Raw genomic sequence first — 15132 nt, 5'->3', positions numbered from 1 at the left:
AGTTTTATATAGGGGAAGTATGATATACTTCGTCTTATTCTCTATCCCTTTTTTAATGATTCCTAACATCCTATTTGCTTTACTGACTGCCGCTGCACACTGTGTGGATGTTTGCAGAGAACTATCCACTATAATTCCAAGATCTCTTTCCTGATCTGCCCCCATCACATTGTATGTATATTTGGGGTTATTTTTCCACAATGTGCATTACCTTACACTTACCCACATTAAATTTCATTTGCCATTTTACTGCCCAATCACTCAGTTTGCTGAGATCTTTTTGAAGTTCTTCACCATCTACTTTGGTTTTGACTATCCTGAACAGCTGGGTATCATCTGCAAACTTTGCCACCTCACTGCTTGTTTTTTGAAAGGGGAAGAAAATCTAGGTAGGTTCTTCCACTTAGAAAACTGGATTGCCCTTACCATCTCTTTCTGTATCTGTTCATATCTATATCAATATGTGTATGCACGTACACACACGCTTCCTTGAGGATGTATCACTATCTCATGATTCTTTTCCAGTAGAGTTGGCTCCTGTTAGTGATTACTCATTCAAAGGAACGCTGCCAAATGCAAAAGTTAAGTTTTTTTTTTCAAAAATCACTGTAATGCTTAACTTTGCCTCTCAAACACCTTCGATAACATGACCATCACCAGTTCATTGTGTCACCTCAGCCTTTTGCTTCCTGTAAGACAGAAGGCCTCCGACATGCTCAAGCAAAGTCCAATTTTGACTCCTGGCAGAAAGGTCCTTATGGGATCTGCTCCCTCCTCAGGAGGAGTGGCACAGAAGTGACATGCTACCGCACAGACAAATGGGATGGGACACACAGATACATGAAAAGGAACAGCAGGATCCTTAACAGACATTCGGGGCTTGCCTACCTCAGTGTAATGTATGTTGCTCGGCGTGCAAATAAACCACTTTCCTGACCAACATAACTCACACTGACCAAAGCACCACTGTGCATTGCACTGCCCTACTGGCACTCCCCCACCTCCTGTGGAGGACATTATAGTATGCCATGGGGGAGAGCTGTTGCCTTCAGACGTAGCATGCAGTTGGATTGCTGCAGAACTTCTATTATAGACCTAGTGCTCGGTACTGGTGATTTACTTCCTTCCACAGGGCACTCTGCCTACTCAGGGCTCTTCTGGACACTACAAAACTAGTGAAGCATTGACGAGGTGTCAATGTTGACTACCTGTTCGTGAGAATGACCTAACACAGCCATGTGCTTAATATGCCAGTATTCCCCACGAGCCGCGTGCTTGGGCGGCCATCCAGGAGAGATTCAAACGCTACCCAACTGATTAAACAGAGCACCCACAGCACGTGGTTTTACTGGTGGTGCACACCCACACACGCCTCAGTGCACACAGTAAAATTTACTCTGCACATAGATGGCAAAATCTAGAGGGAACATTGTCATGAACGTGCTCTTACTGACCCAAAAGTACGCGCTTGTCATTCAGTGTATTCAACACTGATGTTTCCATCACAACTATGGGAAAAGTTACCACTTTAAAAAAATATTAATCTGAAATGTAGTTTTTCAAACTCCTTATTTAAAAAAAAAATACCCTAAATTTGCAGTCTCAGTCTCTTTTTCTTGCATACCTGTGCTTAACTTTTACTCACGTGTTTTGGCCTCTCCTCCTCCTTCCCTTCGCTCCCCGGTCACTGTTCTTTGCAGAATTAGGGCCAAATTAACTTATTAGCATTCATTTAATGACTATGAGAAAGTATTCTGGAAAACCAGGCCATACAATTTCAAAGAGGATGGGTGCCAAAAACTGTTGTGGGTACTCCGCAGCTCTAAAAATCTGGCTATAGACAATGCAACCATCAACCTTGGCCGTAAGGTCCCTAAAAATGAGGTGATGGTCAGAAAGGTGACTGTATAAAACAGCAGCAATTCATTCATCCCATTTTGCTCTCTGCAAGTACCCAGGGTCAGATCTGCTGACTTACTGAAAAAAATAACATTACCTCCTGTTAGTACCAAAGCAGCAACACAGGTGCAGGAGAATGAAAAGGGCTCATGAGCTGTCAACAGAAGGGCAGAACTTTGGAATAAGGGATCACATAATCATAATAATAATAATATGTGAATATTAAGTGAACCAGAGAGAGCCCTGTTGGAGATGGTCTAGGTTTACTTGTCCAACTTGTTTTTTAAAGCTTCCAATGATGGGGACTCCACAACCTCCCTTGGTGGCCTGATCCAGAGCTTAACTACCCTTATACAAGTTACTATGTACTTGGAATTTTTTTCTGAACAATTACCCTATATCTCCCTTCCTGCAGATTATGCCCTTTCCTTCTCGTCTAACAAACATTCAAAGATGTCAATGAGAATTCTAAACCTTTTTCAATTATATTTTTACTTCTTTATAATACAAAGACATTTCCAGAAAAGAGGCAACATTTCAAAGTTTGCGATGTGAGACAAACTAATAATTAACCCAGCCCATCATCCCACTCTCTGAAGCCTACAGTAATTCTATTAGAAACCTCCACAGCCCATGGAGGATACCACAGAGCCACTTCAAATATAAATGAAGTATCAACAAGAAGCTTTGGGCTGCCTTCTCCCGACCACCACACCAATTCTCTGCCACTCTGTGTAATTCTGGTGTGAAGCTAGGGTAATTCAGTGGAGATTTAAGACCTTTTATTTCTAACTAGAGGCTATATCCCTTCACTACCATGCATACAGCTTGGTAACATGAGTGGTGATTTTAAGTCAGTGAAACTATGGACAGCACTGTAGACTCCAAGCTTAGCAGTAAGGCACTGCATAACATAACTGCTTTTTTAAACGAGTTCCATTTGATATGTTTACACCCCTTCTGTAGTTTGATTTTGTAAATATTCCAGCAGACAAGTCTGCTGGTTGTGGAAATGGTGAATTTGAAACCATATTGGCAAATATTTGTCAAAAGTGATTTTTTAAACTTTCATAAAATAAGCACCTCGGTTAAGGAATATGCTCATCCAGTCGGAGAGCAGAAGCGAAATACCCGTCTAGTCAAACCTGACCAACAGAGCTGGATTTCAAACATTTGCAACAAGTTGCTCTCTAGCAAGCCACAAAACTCAACAATTTCCATGAGAATTATTTGGAAAATAATGTTGAATATTGACTCCATATGAAGAAAACTGCCGTTCGTTCATGAAAAATTCGCAAACAGAAAATAAGGCGAAACTAGTCAAATAAATTATTCCTCCAACTCCAACAACACTCCTACACAAATCTATAAATAGAAACAAAAATGAGCCCACTCATGAGACCTACATCCTCAATATAACTGACAGTTAACATCCTTAAATCACACAAAGTCAACAAAACCAGAAAAATGGTGTTGACAAGAGCCCATAGGGGCATGGTAGCAAATCTGTGGAAGAGAACAAGTAGCCAGTGAAGGGGAAAACTACCTTTTCAATGCTCTGTTATTTTTATATTATGGTATCCAAGTAACTTGTAAGATTTTTTTAGAATTGTTTTCAAGAGTACCTTTATGTATTTTTAGTTTCTCTCCATTCCTCCTATCCCCCTACTTCTTCCCTCCCAGAGGGTAAATCAGTAAGACTCATGCATTAGAAGAGAAACAGAGCAAAACAGGAAAAGGATTCTTATTTCAAATTGTAAGATGTAAGTAAATCATGGGAAACTGAGTGGAATTCCTTGGAGTCCTTGTGCAGGTTAAAAGGAGATTGTGTGCTCCTTCCTGGGAAGTGGCGGTCTTTATAACCTGCTCTAGGAAGCAGAGGCCAATGTCAAGCCACAGGAAGAGCTGCACAAAATGAGAAACACTGGCAAGCCTGCTCTGCGTTCCCCAGTGTGATTAGGGTAGCTATTGGCCTACCTACCTGTTTTAGACGAGGGGTGTCCACCCCATGGCCCGCTGGCCAGAATCCAGCCCACAGAGCCTTTTTATCCGGCCCACACCACCAGCAGCGCCACCATCTTTCTGGTATGGCTAATGCAGATTGCAGCTCCTATCAGCACAGCTCACATGGGTCCCAGCTCCAGCTGGCGCAGCTCCAGCTGGCATGGCTTGCACAGCTCCTGCTGCTCCTGAGGTGCCAGCGGCTCTGGTAAGCCGCGGCATTCAGTTTGTGCTTAGGGTGCCTGGTTCTGGGGGAGGGGGAGGGCATTTATTTGGGGGAGCCTGACTCTGGGGGATGGGAGAAGTGATTGGTTTAAAGCAGGGAGGTGGGGGTGCCTGGCTCTGGAGAGGGGATTGGGGATTTTGCATGTCTGAAACTTGTGCACACTGGGGTACTTACATTTTTTTTTTTTTTAAAAAGGGTTACTTCATAAAAAATATTTGAGAAATACTGGAGTAGAACTCAATTTAACTCGTTTAACGGCCAGTAGGAGGGATCCAGCTGCTAAACCAATAAAACTGAGCCCTATTTTTTCAGCACGGCAGGGAGCTGCACCTGCTGCGATGTTTGGGAGTTCAGGGAGTTTAAGACTGGGGGTAGTTTGGGGCTGTTGGGGGGGGTCTAAGGCTGCGGGTCAGGGAGTGATTTGGGGCTATTTTATGTTCAGCCTCCAGAACATGTAAAAAAATTGCCATGTGACCCTCCCATGGAAAAGGTTGTACATCCCTGTTTTAGACACTCAATTGGGTTTCTTTAAAAAACAAAAAAACAAACAAAAAACCAAAAACCACACCCACCCACCCACACACCTCAAAGAGTCAGTGAAATAAGAGTTGGCTACTGTTCATTTACCTTAAAGACACATATTATTACTAACATTAATTTGAAATGTACTTTTCTCTTGTGCCAAGTGAATAGAGATTCTGATGCATACCCATACAGCAGCACAGCAAACACATCAAAGACGACCTCCCAAGTAGTCACACGAAAGGCTTTTTTTTTTTTCCAAATGTCAGATAGAAAGAATAGTTGCTAAAGTGACAAATGCGCAAATGGAAGAGAATTACAGAGCACAGAGTAAAAAACACATTGGCTGTGTCTACCCTACCACTTTCCTTTGAAGGAGGGTGTTGGGAGTTTACTAATGAAGTGCGGCTGTGCATATGTAACACTTCTGTAAGCAAAGTCCCCCTCCGCGGCAACTCCAAAGTTTTAAACTTTGAAGTACCGGCACGAGTCTCGCCGCGGCGCACCCGCCGGTACTTCAAAGTGCCAGGGCAACTTTTTTAAGGAGAAAGGGGACTTTGCAGTTGCCCCTGCACTTCAAAGTACTGATGGGTGAGCCATGGCTAGACACATGGCAGTACTTCAAAGTTTAAAACGTTGAAGTTGCTGCAGAGGGGAATTTGCTTAATGAATTGCTGCCTATGCACGGCAGCACTTCTTTAGTAAACTCCCAGCACCCTAATTACCTTCCTTCCTTCTAAGGAAGGTGGTAGTGTAGACACAGCCTTCCTGGAGTGGAAATGGCTCCTGGATTCATACAATCTGTGCAAAAGCAAACAAAGGGCTAGATTCACAAAACCGAGTTGTGCTTGTTGCAGGTTGCCACACTTTTGTTGACGTAGGGGGGTGGATACGAGTATACGTGTATGCATAAGTGACTGTCTCCCATTTAAAAATGGTGCTGTACCATGATGAGAGAGTCCATGACACTGATGTGTAAGAAATTTAGCTGTGGACACCCAGTGCAGTTATACTGGAGTGAGTGTTAAAAAAAGTACCATGGACTTCTGATTCATTCTCTCTCTCAAATGCTTTGAAATCGAAGTCACTTCTCTTCACATCTCACAGCCTCCACAAAAGCCTTTTATTCCACACCCTCTAATCAACAATTCCAATATGTGGTCTATGCTGTAGTAGTTTGTTTTTGCTCAGGACTCTCATGTAACCTCTAAGACAAACAGGAAGCAGAGGATAGTGATGCCATTTTACAGTCACTTTTGGGGAATCACATTTTAAAAGGAAGTCCCATATAATACATCTAATATTCCAAAAGACACAGTAGAAACAAAAAGGAGAGCTTATATTTGAATGTAAAGAAAGGAAGACTTTTCAGTCCTGCACTGGTCTGCCTTTGACCCTTGCATCTCTTTTGCAAAGATCATATACATATAACATTCCAGCTGCTACACATGTTCAGATCTTTGCAATTCTTGAATCCCTATTAGATGGTCAAACACGGACGTGGCCATCTGGTAGCTTGCGGATGTTGCGAGAACATGCAATAGCCTCTGTATATTGAAAGTTCAACGTACAGCCCAGAAGAGCTTTCTTGGACTTTAGTGTAACCTTTCACCCCTCTAGACCTTCACATCATACTAGAGCAAACGAAAGTGTTCTTTTTTTTTTAATGAAACACTTTTTGCTGCAAAAATAACTTTGCTTTTAACTAAAACGAAAATTTCACAAAAGAATCCTTGTTCTTCCGCTTCTCTACCTCTTTCCCCTTTCCCCAGCCCCCCTTTTTAGAAGCAAAACATAACAATGTGGGGGCGGGAGGGGACGGGGGGGAATGAGAAAGGGGGAAATGGGAGCAGAAGGGAGATAAAAATGGTAAACTATTGCATATTTTATTTTCTCCATTTTTCAACAAGCTTCAGATTCCATTAAATAGGGTTCAAGAAAAGTTACCTCTTGTGTATGACGTCAAGGAGGCTCCATAGATAGGGATTCCCTAGAAGTTAGTCAGATAGGGAATGTGGGAAATAATATATGGGCAAGATCAGATGTGAAACAATCGCATATAAAAAAATCCAACGCGTCTGTGAAAGGCGGACATATAAATAGTGGTAGTTTTTTAACGTGCTTTTACACAAATGCTAGGAGTCTGTCTAATAAGATGGGTGAACTGGAGTACCTCATATCAAAGGAGGAAGTTGACATAATAGGCATCTCAGAAACATGGTGGAATGAGGACAATCAGCGGGACACTATCATACCGGGATATAAATTATATCAGAAAGACAGAACAGGTCGTGCGGGTGGCGGAGTGGTACTATATGTGAAGGATAATATAGAATCAAATGAAGCAAAAATCCTAAAGGAATCAAAATGTTCCATAGAATCATTATGGATAACAATTCATTCCTCTAATATGAATATGGCATTAGGAATATATTACCGACCACCTAACCAGGACAGTGATAGTGATGCTGAAATGTTAAGGGAGATTAGAGAGGCTATCAAAATAAAAAACACAGTAATAATAGGAGATTTCAATTATCCCCATATTGATTGGGTGCATGTCACCTCAGGACGGGATTCAGAGATTAAATTTCTTGATGCCTTAAATGACTGCTTCTTGGAGCAGCTAGTACAGGAACCCACAAGGGGAGAGTCAATTCTCGATCTAGTCTTGACTGGAACGCAGGATCTGGTCCAAGAGGTAACTGTTACTGGACCGCTTGGAAATAGTGACCACAATATAATAACTTTTAATATTCCTGTGTTGGGAAGAACACCGCAGCGGTCAAACACTCTGGCATTTAATTTCAAAAAGGGGAATTACACTAACATGAGGAAGCTAGTTAAACAGAAACTAAAAGGTAGAGTAACTAAACTAAAATCCCTGGAAGCTGCATGGAAACTGTTTAAAGACACCATACTAGAGGCCCAACTTAAATGTATACCCCAAATAAAAAAACACAGCAAGAGACCTAACAAAGAACCACCATGGCTAAACAGCCATGTTAAAAAGGCAGTGAGAGAGAAAAGGGCAGCTTTTAAAAAGTGGAAGTCAAATCCTAGTGAGGAAAATAGAAAGGAACATAAACACTCCCAAATTAAGTGTCATAATGTAGTAAGAAAAGCCAAAAAAGATTTTGAGGAACAGCTAGCCAAAAATTCAAAAAACGATAGTAAAATGTTTTTTAAATACATTAGAAGCAGGAAGCCCGCTAAAAAAGCAGTGGGGCCCTTGGACGATAAAGATATAAAACGAGCGATCAAGGAAGACCGTGCCATTGCGGAGCGATTAAATGATTTCTTCGCTTCAGTCTTCACGGCTGAGGATGTTACAGAGGTTCCTAAATCTGAGCCAGCCTTTTTAGGTGACAAATCTGAGGAACTCACTCAGATTGAAGTGACATTAGAGGAGGTTTTGGAGTTAATTGATAAGCTGAATAGTAACAAGTCTCCAGGACCAGACGGTATTCACCCAAGGATTCTGAAAGAACTCAAATGTGAAATTGCGGAGTTGTTAACAGTGGTTTGTAACCTATCCTTTAAATCCACTTTGGTACCAAATGACTGGAAGACGGCCAATATAACGCCAATATTTAAAAAAGGCTCTAGAGGAGACCCTGGCAATTATAGACCGATAAGTTTAACATCAGTACCAGGCAAATTAGTAGAAACATTGGTAAAGAATAAAATTGCAAGGCACGTAGAAGAGCACGAATTGTTGGGCAAAAGTCAGCACGGTTTCTGCAGAGGGAAGTCGTGTCTAACTAATCTATTAGAGTTCTTCGAAGGGGTTAATAAACATGCGGACAAGGGGCACCCAGTGGACATAATATACCTAGATTTCCAGAAAGCCTTTGACACGGTCCCACACCAAAGGCTTTTATGTAAATTAGGCGGTCATGGGATAGGAGGAAAGATCCTTTCATGGATCGGGAATTGGTTAAAAGACAGAAAACAAAGGGTGGGAATAAATGGTAAATTTTCACAATGGAGGAGGGTAACTAGTGGTGTTCCCCAGGGGTCAGTCCTGGGACCGATCCTGTTCAACTTGTTCATCAATGATCTAGAAAATGAGGTAAGCAGTGAGGTGGCAAAGTTTGCAGATGACACCAAGTTGTTCAGGACAGTCAAAACCAAAAGGGATTGTGAAGAACTACAAAAAGATCTCAGCAAACTGAGTGATTGGGCAGCAAAATGGCAAATGAAATTTAACGTGGGTAAGTGTAAGGTAATGCATGTTGGAAAAAATAACCCAAATTACACGTACTACATGATGGGGTCAAATTTAGCTATGACAGATCAGGAAAGGGATCTTGGAGTTATAGTGGATAGTTCTCTGAAGACATCCACGCAGTGTGCAGCGGCAGTTAGTAAAGCAAATAGGATGTTAGGAATTATTAAAAAAGGGATAGAGAATAAGACAAAAGATATCATACTTCCCCTATATAAAACTATGGTACGCCCACATCTTGAGTACTGCGTGCAGATGTCATCTCCTCACCTCAAAAAAGATATATTGGCATTAGAAAAGGTTCAGAAAAGGGCGACTAAGATGATTAGGGGCTCGGAACGGGTCCCATATGGGGAGAGGCTAGAGAGACTGGGACTTTTCAGTTTGGAAAAGAGGCGATTGAGGGGCGATATGATAGAGATATATAAAATCATGAATGGTGTGGAGAAAGTGAATATAGAAAAATTATTTACCTTTTCCCATAATACAAGAACTAGGGGACACCAAATGAAATTGATGGGTAGTAGGTTCAAAACTAATAAAAGGAAATTTTTCTTCACACAGCGCACAGTCAACCTGTGGAACTCCTTGCCCGAGGAGGCTGTGAAGGCCAGGACTCTATTAGGGTTTAAAAAAGAGCTTGATAAATTTTTGCAGGTTAGGTCCATAAATGGCTATTAGCCAGGGATAAAGTATGGTGCCCTGGCCTTCAGAACAAGGGCAGGAGATGGATGGCAGGAGATAAATCACTTGATCATTGTCTTCTGTTCTCCTTCTCCGGGGCACCTGGCATTGGCCACCGTCGGCAGATGGGATGCTGGGCTGGATGGACCTTTGGGCTGACCCAGTATGGCCATTCTTATATTCTTATGTAAAAACATCTCTATGCAATGCAGAAATCCAAGAAGAGTGTCATAATGCAAGCTAGACCTATCCCCTGACTTCTGCTGCTCTACCATAGAGCTGTCAGTCGTGGTGTGAAGAGTTAGGCTACCTGACAGCCAGCAGAACCATTTGTGTAGACCTGTCCTCATCCTTCCCCTTTTACAACCCTGTGCTTGGGAAGCATTATGCTTTTTTTCAAACCTGCGTTCAGAGCAATTTTTTTTTTCCTTCACCGGTGCCTGTTACGTGGAATTTCATTGTTCAGACATTCCAGTGAACCACTGAGTTTGGTTCTCCAGACTTGGCGCATTGTGATTATTCTCTTTTTGCTACACTATGGCTGAGCCACAGCACTGCCAAGTTCAGGTGACAGTGAATATGAACACTTTCAAAAAAAAGATAGTAGGAAACCAAGATGTTTAAAAAAGCCTCCATCCCTATAGCTGAAACAATTTCTTTTCCTTCAAAGGAAATTTTTTAGCCCATTTCAGTATAACACAGATCTAGCCGACACAAGTAATCCAGCAACTCGGCAGGTAGGTAAGCAGACAGCTCTCTTACAGTCTTCACTTTGGGCCTGATCCAAACCCAATGAATTTGGATGAAAATTGACTTCAAAACAATTTGCGTACCAGGCCCTCGGGGCATGTCTACACTACAGGGAAAGGTCAAATTAAAACACGCAATTTCAGCAACTTTAATTACATAGATAGTGTCGACGTACCTTAATTCAGGCTTCTGCACCGTCTCCGTTACAGGAGGTTGACAGGATCCTGCGTTCCTGTTGACCTTCCTTACTCCTAATGGGGGGCAGGAGTAGCACAGCCGACAGGGGCACTGTGTAAATTTGATTTAACGCATCTCCACTAGGCTCACTAAATCGAACTCCAGAAGATCAACTGCAGCAGGGTCAACCTTCCCTGTAGCGTAGATGTTTACCCTGAGAGAAAACATGATTTACAGAGTCAGAAGCTTGGATCAGCTCTTCTGATTAGTAGCTCACTTGCTCAAAACTGGAAATTCTTCAGTGAAGTAATTATCTTTTCCACGATCTTTTCCCTCATTTATTTCCATACCAGACACAACAACGGGATTACAGACAAGAGAAACATTATTCTGCCTTCCACGCAGTTTTCTCAAAAGTGTACCCTCGTCCCTTTTAGTCTTCAAACTCCTTCCCAAAAACTTAACATATGAAAAGGTGTTGTGCTTTCAACAAATCTCCTGTTATGTCAGTTGCTACAACTTTAATCCACCCAAACTGACCTCTCATTTTACATCTTTTGCTATTATATCAAATTCAATTCCCACGCTATTATTTGTGTGTCTTCCAAGACAAAGCCAAACAGTGTTGTTATTCTGCAGAAAATCATATGATTGCTTTAAATTCAGAAGAGGAATTTGTTGTATCAGCTTTCGGTTGAAAATACATAATCTTTAATTTCAACCTGTGTAATATGCCCAACCACCGCTACACATCCTCTGGGTAACATATGTAAGATTGCCATTGGCTACTGACATTTATACAGTTTTTGGTATAGCAAACAATAAATCCACTAACTGTTATTTATTGTTCAGGTGTACGCTGTTTGCTTGCTTGCAGTAGGGGTTTAGCTTTATAACAGAGAAACAGCAAGTTTACTGGCTACCTCCACTTGAACACTTACCCAAGCAATTAAGAGTTAAATATTAATCTCAGAATTCAATATGAAACATGCAAGTAGCTTGAGGACACCTTATATAATGAATAAAATTAGAAAAAAGTCATTTAACACTTAATGAAAAATAGGCATCCTATAATAAACTCAAATCCTGCACTATCAGTTAACGCATGGAATATCATTTTGTATGATCAGATATTTATTAGAACATTTGGTCACAAGAGAGGTGTGATTTTAAGCGGAAATTTTTCACTAATTTTCAAACAAAACAAAAACCACCCTAATGACAGCTGAGAAAATAATTTGGGACCAGATACCACTGTCTTTATTTGTGCTGAATGGTACCTTATTCTTTCAGTAATCCTTATTGATTGTATTGGACAGGAAAGGATGGGGGGGGGGTCAAAATTTTTTGTAATAAGTTTGGGTTTATGTCAAGATTAGCCTGTAAGATGTATAATGTTAGCAATACACTAGTCCTGTATGTACAATTCTAAAGTGCTCTTTTTCATAAAAGTATGGAGAGAGAGATAAGGAAAAAAAGATTTGCTTCCTATGAATAGATGAACAACTTCATGCTGGTCTCTCAACTTCACCATTCCCCAGTCCCATGATTTTATTGTAAGTCTCATGATTTCTGATGTTCTTCTGAAAGCCCTGAGGTCAAGTGACTGAAAATCCCAGCTTTTATTATTTAAAATTATTGTCTAAAGGCATTGTCTAGCCTTCAGGGTTGCAGAGAAATGGTACTCAGACATCAGAAGGCAAATAAAAAGTCATGTTTTATTTTAATCTATGTGACTTTGAGAGCAGATTCATAATTTTTGAACATTGAGGGTTAGTAACATTGCTTCTTCTCACTTACAATCGTTAAGTAGCATACAAGCTCTCCTATCAAGTCTAACCTTCAGAGGTGCTATACTTTACATCAGGCAGAAAGATGAATGAGGGCCACACACTTAACCCTGCAATCACTTCACTTCTTTTTGCTTTCAGCTTTTCTGATGTCACCCAAGAATTCTTCTGTCCAACTAAGTAAATTATATGGACAGAAGACATAGCCGTAGAGTTACTAGAGTTGTCTTTCTTTCTTTATGTTGCTTTTTCACCTATCACTTACCTTTCAGGCAGGAAACTTTGACCTCTGCCTACTCTCCCACCATTGTGTTTTGCTGTCTATTTATTATTTTATTGTCTATGCATATGAAAATATAACATTCAAACAAATATCTTCAGATATAAAAGGTGTGTACATGTGTTCACACACAAAATTGTAAATGTAGCATTAAAAAGCCTTATGGTACTTTGTTTCAGAATTATCATATTGGATTCTGAAAACACAATTTCTTGAATAGCACAGTACAGGCATCTAAGAAAAAATTATTATCCAGAACAGCTTTTTGGCAGTATTTTTGAACATAGTTCACTTTTGACATGGGAATGTTCCTTTAGCCACACAAAAATAGCAAGATACGGAGTAATGACAGAATTTAGTTTAAATTCATTGTTTGTTTATTAATTTGAATTTCAAAAGTGGCCAAACAAGACGAACATTACAGCAAAGCAAAATGGAGAATATGACCTGCATGGCTATAGCATGCTCTGATCAGATAGAAATGTTCACAATAGGGAACATGTAGTAGGCCAGGTAGGGAAAAGGTTACAGACAAAAGCTTGGTGTGGCTTATTTACACCCACCTGTGGGAATGGAAGAGGAAATTATATTATCACTTTTTATGCAGGCTTCAACAAGTCCAAACCTATTCCTTACTTGCCGAACACATGCACAGGAATGTATATTCACATTCATATTCCACTCCAGTCTCTGAAGTTTGCCTATTGTACGTTCTTTCTCTAGCTCAACATTAGACTTTGCAAAAGTTATTGAAAGTAATCTTCTATTTTTAAAGAATACAACTCCCACTAAGCAACCCTCAAAACTTGTCAAAGAGCTACATTACATTCTTTATTAATGCCTCAGAAAAATGCTGCTTGTAACACGTAAAAAAAGGGCACAGCTAACCGAGAAGAAAAAAAAAATCTGTGAAATAAATTGTTCATGTACTGGAATGAAATAAATTTTTGGTCACATATGTTAATGGACTTAAATAAATACCAAACTCTTGTTTATTATTCTTTTCACCAAACTATTTTATACTTTCTATACAAATCCAACAGGGGTGTATACAAAACAAATACATTAAATAATTTTTTGCTGTCTGTTCTTCTTATTGAAATGCCAGATACTGGTGTGTCATTTAGTGGCTTTAAGAAGTGAAAGCATAAGGGTCAGACTAAAGGTCGATATATCCCATCCTCTGACAGTGGCCAGCACATGCATCTTATCAAGAAGAGCTTGGGCATGTTTGTCCTCGTTGTCTAACCAGTCCTTGTTCTTGTGTTTCTGGAAACCAAGGATTTTGACACCAGTTCTTTAGATTATTTTTTTATATGAATTCAGTCATCCTCAATAGCAGGTGGCTGCTCTTGATCTTCATTGCTGATGACTAATTAAGTGTCAAAACTGAGCTGGAACAGCATTTACATCTCAGGTATTTCAAGTATACCTGCATCCAGCTTTTTCAGCATCCAGCCGAATAATGATTTTTTTTGGTGGACAAAGGTTGAAGGAGACAATCCTGATTAGTGTGTAGTGGTCAGAGCAGCAGGCAGGTCTACGCATTGCACAAGTCAACATCAGAAAGATCGCTTTGTTTTGCAATGAAGTAGTCAAACATATGCCAATGCTTATGCCAAGAATACATCCAACTCGGCTCTGTATTTGTTTGCCTTTTGGAAGAATGTGCTCAAAATAGCAAGCTCATTCTGTACACAAGTTTGTAGAAGAAGGGTGTCATTTGAGTTCTCATTTCCAATACCACGATGTTCAAGCACCTTTGGCTAAATATACATAGCTTGGATTTAAAAGGTACTGAAAAAAATCACTGAATTTGGGCTGACGTAGAAAGCCTCCTTTTCATCATCTGCAGCAGGCAAAGCGGGTGCCTATGCACAAACATGTACAAGGTATTGTCTCTGCCTCAGTTTAAGCTTTGTAGTTATGAGGAGACCGATGGCATGTGGCTGGTACTCAAGCTGGGGGACTAGTTGTGTCCTGATGGCAAAGCCAACACTCACTTGCTTTGGATGACTGTCAGGATAGCCCACACAGTAATATGAATAGCCTGCTCCAACCTCTGTGAACTGGCAGGTACCAGAAAAACGTGTTTTGTTTAAGGCTGAAATATAGATGTCATAGCATGTAAGTTCTCTACCAGTAATTGCTGTCCTGAGTTCATAGCAACCATTGCTATCAAGAAGTATGCATACATTCCAGGACACTTGAGTGACAATCGCTAATCTGGACCTCAGAATTTTACATGTATAATTGGAATTATGTTTGCCAACATGCATTACTACTGTGCTTTTGTCAACACTGAATTTCATCTGCCATTTGCTGCCCAATAACCCAATTTTAAGAGTTCCTTTTAAAGCTCTTCAAAGTCTGCTTTTGCTTAACTATCTTGAGCAGTTTTGTACTATCTGCAAATTTTACCAACTCACTGATTACCCCCTTTCACCAGATCATTTATGACTATATTGAATAGGGTTGGTCCCAATATGGACCGTTGGGGAACAGCACTAGTTACTGCTCTCTATTCTGAACACCGACCATTTCTTTCTCCCCTTTGTTTTCTATGGTTTAA

General features: G+C 40.5%; 1 protein-coding gene across 1 annotated transcript in view; it reads right to left on the bottom strand.

The window, feature by feature from the left end:
* Window positions 1-10508, bottom strand: part of TIAM1 (TIAM Rac1 associated GEF 1) — a 148124-nt gene extending 137616 nt beyond the window's left edge. Inside the window, exon 1 of the mRNA XM_074997087.1 lies at window positions 10489-10508. The gene's annotated coding sequence lies outside the window, so the exon portion shown is untranslated. The remainder of the gene's footprint in view (window positions 1-10488) is intronic.
* Between the last annotated feature and the right edge of the window lie 4624 nt (window positions 10509-15132).

This window comes from Carettochelys insculpta, chromosome 1 (assembly GCF_033958435.1).
Source record: "Carettochelys insculpta isolate YL-2023 chromosome 1, ASM3395843v1, whole genome shotgun sequence".
Taxonomy (NCBI): Eukaryota; Metazoa; Chordata; order Testudines; family Carettochelyidae; genus Carettochelys; species Carettochelys insculpta.
The sequence above is the reverse complement of the archived record's forward strand: the minus strand, read 5'-3'. Positions and strand labels throughout refer to the sequence as shown.